Source organism: Triticum urartu, chromosome 6 (genome assembly GCF_003073215.2).
Source record: "Triticum urartu cultivar G1812 chromosome 6, Tu2.1, whole genome shotgun sequence".
NCBI lineage: Eukaryota > Viridiplantae > Streptophyta > Magnoliopsida > Poales > Poaceae > Triticum > Triticum urartu.
In genome coordinates this window covers 57,668,037-57,675,331 of record NC_053027.1, presented here as the reverse complement: position 1 = coordinate 57,675,331, position 7,295 = coordinate 57,668,037, and the positions used below count along the sequence as shown (strand labels likewise).

Genomic DNA, 7,295 nt, shown 5'->3' with positions numbered 1-7,295 from the left:
TTGTCAATTTCAAAATGATATGCCAGCTCAATCTTTTGGAGATGATCATAAAGTAGGATGTGCATGTATGTAGTCATAGAGACGAGTGTGTGTATATTTATGAACGTCTGCATCTGTACCGTGTGACAAAAATCTCACCGCCCGTCAGCTCTGCCAGGTGCAGCTCAGCCTTGAGCCTAACTAGATAACCAGTTGTGCCCATGGCGCAAAACGCGAGATCAAGCCAATGCACCTGTGACTGATTTAGAACCAACTTCATGGATACTTATATCCCATTAATTACAATATAGATGATACCATGATAGACTAAAAGGAAGTAACAAGATCGCCTTGATAATAGCATACATTGGTTTACCCGTTGTGCCGATGGTGCAAAGGGCGAGAGGGAACCAAGCAAGAGTGTTTAGAGGATATTTAGATACAATGTTCAAACATAGTGTTATATATTCCATTGCATGGTACCAAGATGGCTGAAAACAAAGTCATGAAACCAACTCATGATAGAAAGCAAGCTGGATTACATAGCTCCATCTGCATTTGTATTTCCACACCAATTTAAAAAGATGTTTCATCTACTTTATATTATGAAGTACTGGAGCTGAAAGGATAAGGTGACGCAGAGCACATTATATGGTCGAGAAAAGTAGTGCATGACCTAGGTCTTGAACCTGAGCTATATTATGAGATGATGGCAGTGGTTGCTCATGAAGCTATCAAAGGGAGTGCACGATGATATGAGTTCTCCTGCCAATTCCTCAAAGGCAAATGCATATGACACTCCTCCTTTCATATTTGCAATGTCAAAGAACTGAGTCCAGCTTCTTGTGATTGTATGATAAGCCGAGCAATGACGATGGCAGGTCTGTTTCCAGCTTTGATCAGCAAATCAGTATGCTCTCCATGCATGTGCCCCTTGAGATATTCTTGTGTGAAGTGAGTGGAAAAGTGCTGCAATAGATATTAAGCATGGTTAAGATGCAGCTATGAAGATTCATAAAAAGGAGAAAGGACGGGAACAGAATACCATTTGTTGACCACTTGTTGCGAACATCTTGTTCATGGTACAGACATAGTAGGAAGAGAAATTTTGTTTCCGTCTAGTATTAAGCTGTTCAGAGTGTCAACATGCTGTCTGTATAGTGTTACCTCATTCCCAAACAAGAAAATAGTAGCTCAGCTCAGCTATGTACCCATGAATGCGGACATCTATTTAATTTGAAGGCTAATTTAATTATCATGCCTAAATGTGGTATAAATGGGGCGACACCGTTAGCTTCTTACCACGGATAATGCATTTTCCATCATCCAGAGTGATCCTCATGCGTGCATATTCAGTTACTGGGCAATATGATGCCAAATCTACACAGAGAAAAAAAATGGCTATTACTTCATACTCCCTCTGTAAACTAATATAAGAGCGTTTAGATCACTATTTTAGTAATCTAAACACTCTTATATTAGTTTACGGAGGAAGTACCTCCTACACATCCAGAGTGATCCTCCTGTGTGCATATTCAGTTACTGTGTCACAAAATAACATGATGCCAAATGATAAGCATGTATGAGGAAAATTAAAATGTTCAATAAAGATTTCTCTAAAGGGCATATGATGCAAACTTTGAGAACAACAGGACTTCCAACTCGCTGGAACTGTAGTCGCACACATGAAACATACTATGCTTCAAGTACCAGAAAGACAGTAGAACACATGGAAACAAACATGTGGATACCAATCGCTTATTCAGGCACAGAGTAAGAAGCCTATACGCAATAATGAACGGTGGTCTGATTAAAGAAGATCAGGTGTTGGGGAAAATATACCTTGTCGTCGCTGAAATTTCACTTGGAGGCATCTATGGCGACTTGATGTGGCATGCATGAAATCTTCTTTGGTAATAGGCAAGTAAAAGTCACATTTTAGTTTTGAAGCAAGCAGACAAAGTCTGTGAATATATACTATAGTCCATGCAAAGCAGACAAGATCCACGTATTAGCAATTTATTAAAACAGGAAAAAAATCAGCATATACATTTCCACGCATTAACATCTAACCAACTAAAAACCAGAGGAAATCGAAAACTTCTATTTTTAGGCCTGACAACATTGTCACCAAAGACTGGGAAGCATGGATTGCATGCACCAATTAAAATTTACCAGGCAAAAAATAAGACATATCATTTTCTATCAACACTTATATACCAGTTAAAAAGCATGATCCATTATGGTCTTAGTAGTAAACAACTCGGATAGAAGCATAGGCTAATGTGAGTCAGTTACACATGCCGCAAAAGCATCCTAAAGACGGATGTTTTTAACGCAAGCTACATTAGTAGAGAAACTATTGCTCAGCTTTGTAAACCGTAACCAGAAAAAGGAAAGAGAAGCCTATGAAAAATTGCACAGGAGCACATATTAACAGAAGGAATATCCGACTAAAATATAAAATCCTATAACTTAGTCCTAGAATCCTTTCGTACAAGGAGTGAAGAAATGTTTGTAGTCTCAAGAGCCTCGTCGGTGCGAAATCTTTCAACTATTTTGTTACCCGTGTCAATATCCCTCAGTTCCAGCGGCTGCAATCAAGAGTCAAGAATAAATCAGATTGGTAATTAAACAAATGACAAATTTAAGCTCCAGTTAAGTCAAGCATATATAAAAAAAACATGCCCCTGAACTTAATTTTCGTCATTTGGGGGATGTATAGCATGGAACTGCAGATATGCCAATGGGGAGTTCTAATTCAGAGCACCTCTAAATAAAGAGTGTGCAGTAAGAAATGATAGCAGTATTTATACTCAGGGTCGCCGGAGACATGCATCGAAGGAAATATGTGCATTGTACCACCATATTTCTTGGCTGACTCAACCAAGTCACATACTTTCTCCTGCTACCGACGTCTGTGTTACTACAAGGGGAAGAAAAAAGTTCAACTATTACCACTCCACTTCCAGTATATATACGGTGCCAACAACTTGGCATAGAACCTAATGTTTTTCTGTGAGTTCATGGATCGGCCATTGGGAGAATATTACAGGGTGGAGGCATAAGGAGAATAATCAAATAGCAAGACTGTACAAGAAAATAACCTGCAACTTGCAACTCATGAAATTCTGTTTAAATTTATAGGTCATATTAGATGCATAGGAAGCACAGGTAAATACAGAAGTTCAGCTTCAAGCCACTCATCAAATATGGGGGACCTCCCTTGCTATGCCCAGACCAACAAAAATTGAACTGTCGATACAACCGGACTGACAAAATGAACTATTGAAAGGGAAACCTACTTTTTTTGTAGAACATTTTCAATTTGACAATGCAAAAAGTAGTAAACACCACAAGATGTGATTTTTTTCCCATTCCTCAATCGAGAGTAACGATCAACAACCAGCTCATGTTGCAAATATATTTCAATTGAACAAAGCAGGCTACATCCAGCAATAACTTGACCTAAGTTTCTACTTGTGACCTTTTAGTGTTTGTTTATGCCATGAACAATAAGGAGTGGAAATTAATATATCCCAAACCAATATTTCAAAATTTGTAGAGGCCAAGTAATTCATTAATCTAATGTTTCCTGGTGAGACACACCATTCACCCATAGCAGGTTAGGCAAGCAAGCTTAACAAACCTACTGCAATGGCCGCTGCTGCACCACGAGCGTCGGGGAAGACGTCCAGGGAAGAAGGCGGCGGCGCGAGAGGCCGTGGGACCGGAGGGTCGAGGAGCAGAGGAGGCTGGAGATGCTGAACGGCGCGGACTCGAATGGGGCTCGAGGAAGGGAAGGATTGGTCCTTTGTGCGCTAGGTTTTCGGGACGCATTAGTGCCTTTCGTGCTGGACAAAATAACTTGCAAATCAAAATCTGTATAACTTTACTCCTGAGCCTGGCCAACATTAATTAGCATGGCTCCTTTTGCTCATATTTGTACATTTAGTCGGCAAACCTTTCCGAAATTGTATCTGAAAGAAACTGCTACTATCTTTTGCTTGTTCTCGCAAAGAATTAAATCCATAGTATGCCAAGAAGCTATGGAAAATTTGCAATTGCTTCAAAGAATATAATACATTGCAGAAATAAAATACTCTATCAGAGAGTTGGCAGGCGAGGTAGTGGGGACAGAGCAAGAACTAACTTTGAGAGGAGATGGGCAGACTCTTGCGTCATGCCCTGGCTGACCCCTACGCTTACGCCATGCCTCATGTATCCATTCCTCATTCCTCTGTGCTGTGATAGAAATTCAGAATGGCAAATAAAAGTATTCTTAGATTGCAGCCTTCATTTCTTATCCTTTAGTAGGCACATTTGATTATGAAGGAAGAAGATGGGAAATATGCATATAGCAAGGAATAGTAAAAAGATGTTCTTTCAAACTTGCATGGCTATTTTTTTTTCTGTAAACATGCCAATCTACTGCCATATCGCTGGCCTTAATTTCTTACCTTTTCATAGATGCAAATTTGATTTTGAGCAAGTAGAGAAGCAATATACGATAGCATACATCAAGAAATAGTAGATGAATGTTCTTTTCAGCCTTAATTCTTTTCAGCATATATACGGCCATCGTTTTTTCCTGTAAATACACTGATGTACTACCATCTCATTGCAAATTATGTATTGTGCAAAGGAAAAATCATTTTACTTTTCAGCATATATATACGATCATACGGTAGTCACACATATAAGCAGCACCACAAAAACAAACACACAAACACGACACCCGGAAAAACCAGGAATACAAAGGAATTAACACGATAATAAGCAGTAAACAATATAGTATAAAAGTGCAGCGCTTAGGGAAGAAGGACAAGGACAAACCTAAAAAACTATCAAAGGGATGAAACAGTAATCTGAGAGGGTGAGGCGGCATGGTGCAGATTTGGTTTTCTGAAATAAAGCATTGGCAATTAACAAAAAAATCGTCACACAAGGCCAGATATATGAATGACCAACATACTAAAATCTCCTTAAAGCTTGCAAGCCAGTAGTAATATAGGTAGGAACGATGTATTCCCCGTCACATTGAGGGAGGAAAGGGGAAACACATGGTCTGTGAGGAGATTAGGAGAACGAACAACTATAAGGACCAACGGATCTGACACGTACCTCAACCAGCTTGCCGGCGGCGCCGCCTCCATGACGAACCACGACGGCCTCCTCCATCTCCCCAGCAGCTATCTCCCCTGCTCCTTGCAACCCGTTGCTTCTTGTCCTCGGCACCTATCTCCCCTGCTCCTTGCAACAATGGCGACATGGGAGAGAGATAGGAGGAGGAGAGGTGGCGGCGCAAAGATCTGCGCCCGATCCAGAATCACGGCACGCGGCGCGTGATGCCGGCGACCTGCACCGGATCCGGCTGGGCCGACAAGTGCCGCAGCCGCTGCTGTACCTCGAGCGCCGGGGAGAGAAGGCCGCGTCGGCCGCTGCGTGGAGCCGGCGGCGCGACGGTAGGGAAGGAGGGGATCAGGGGAGGGGAGAGCACGTGAGAGAAGGCAAGGGAGAGGAGATATTTTCACGGGTGGCCGCTGGGTGCAAACGAGGACGGTAAAAAAACACCCTGCCAACACACGATCGATTCGCCCTGCTTTTCACCCGGACAGAAGCACGCACACACCGGCCGCTGCGAGGCTGGCCCGCGCGCAAGGCTGGCCCATGTGTCAGTCGCTCTAGTCCGGTTACTCGGAGTACAGAAAAACGAGCGACCGGATGTTTACCACCACGATGAAAGGTACGATGTCCCTGGCCAGCGAGGCAAATCGAGTGTTTAGGATGAATTTAAAACGCGGATGGCGCTAGAATGGCGGGTTGGGTAGCTGGGTTTATATGTTCAATTTCGTTGGGCTGTCCCAGGCCGGCCTTGCCCGCCTACTGGACCACACGTCCTTGTAGATGATTGGCCTGGCCCATCTTCTATGCATATTTTTTTCTTTCTTTTTCACATTTTCCCTTTTATTAGTAATTACCGTTTTAAAATCTAAAAATGTATGATAATATCTTCTCTTATATTTCACTCATTTCATACAAAAATCCATTACTTCATAATTCAAATTTTGTTTTTTTGCAATCACCTTTTTTAACTACTATTTTCTTAGACTTATATATTTCTTTTTTATTTCTTTCATACGTTTGCTACAGTTGTTTAAAATTCTTTTTTACAATCCTTTTTTTCACTTATTTTCTACAATCTTTTTGTACACTCCTTTCTTTCACTCCAAGATTCACAATTTTTTTAAATGATGCTTGATTGCATAATCTAAACAAAAGATAGCATACATCACAAAAAATTTCCATGCCACACAAATATAGATAGCATTCTAGATTAATAAGATAGATACCATCCAGTACATCTAAACACGATATCCAGTCCAGAGACATACTACATTACAGTAATATACATACTACATTAGCAGACCAAGTTTCCAACAGTTCACAACCACATGCACTTTAGCAAAAGTAAAACATCATCACATATACTGATGATGAGTACCATCCTTGGGGCTACTACATGGGAAGCAAAGCCTTCAGGAGGGCAGCATGATGCATCCCGTGCATGCGATGGAAGGTGCTCAGAGAGCCCATCCTTGGGCTTTGGCTTGGTACAGTAGGGGCACTGGTACTTCTTCCTCTTGTAGTAGGAGTCGTTTCCTGGTCCTTGATCTTCTGAACTTCCTTCGCTATGAAGGACTCAATGTTGCCATCGTCCACATCATCCAGAGTCATACTGCACACAAAAATGAATTACATGAAGACATTGTTGTTGGAAATATGCCCTAGAGGCAATAATAAAATGGTTATTATTGTATTTCCTTGTTCATGATAATTGTCTATTGTTCATGCTATAATTGTATTAACCGGAAACCGTAATACATGTGTGAATACATAGACCACAACATGTCCATAGTAAGCCTCTAGTTGACTAGCTCGTTGATCAATAGATGGTCATGGTTTCCTGACCATGTACATTGGATGTCATTGATAACGGGATCACATCATTAGGAGAATGATGTGATGGACAAGACCCAATCCTAAGCCTAGCACAAGATTGTATAGTTCGTCTGCTAAAGCTTTTCTAATGTCAAGTATCATTTCCTTAGACCATGAGATTGTGCAACTCCCGGATACCGTAGGAATGCTTTGGGTGTACCAAACGTCACAACGTAACTGGGTGGCTATAAAGGTGCACTACGGGTATCTCCAAAAGTGTCTGTTGGGTTGGCACGAATCGAGACTGGGATTTGTCACTCCGTGTAAAACGGAGAGGTATCTCTGGGCCCACTCGGTAGGACATCATCATAATG

The 7,295-nt window shown here is 41.4% G+C and overlaps 1 long non-coding RNA gene across 5 annotated transcripts; it reads right to left on the bottom strand.

Annotated features, from left to right (window-relative positions):
• Positions 1–419: 419 nt before the first annotated feature.
• Positions 420–5,614, bottom strand: LOC125512859. 5 transcript variants are annotated; one of them, XR_007285570.1, is made up of 4 exons: positions 5,104–5,614; positions 4,816–4,884; positions 4,133–4,224; positions 420–2,573 (listed from the first exon to the last, which is right to left on the bottom strand). It is a non-coding gene; the product is annotated as an uncharacterized LOC125512859 (long non-coding RNA). The 5 variants fall into 5 exon arrangements; XR_007285571.1 differs by lacking the exon at positions 4,816–4,884 and having other exon boundaries at positions 420–948; positions 1,025–2,573; positions 5,104–5,612; XR_007285573.1 differs by lacking the exon at positions 4,816–4,884 and having other exon boundaries at positions 420–1,146; positions 1,282–2,573; positions 5,104–5,606.
• Positions 5,615–7,295: the final 1,681 nt, after the last annotated feature.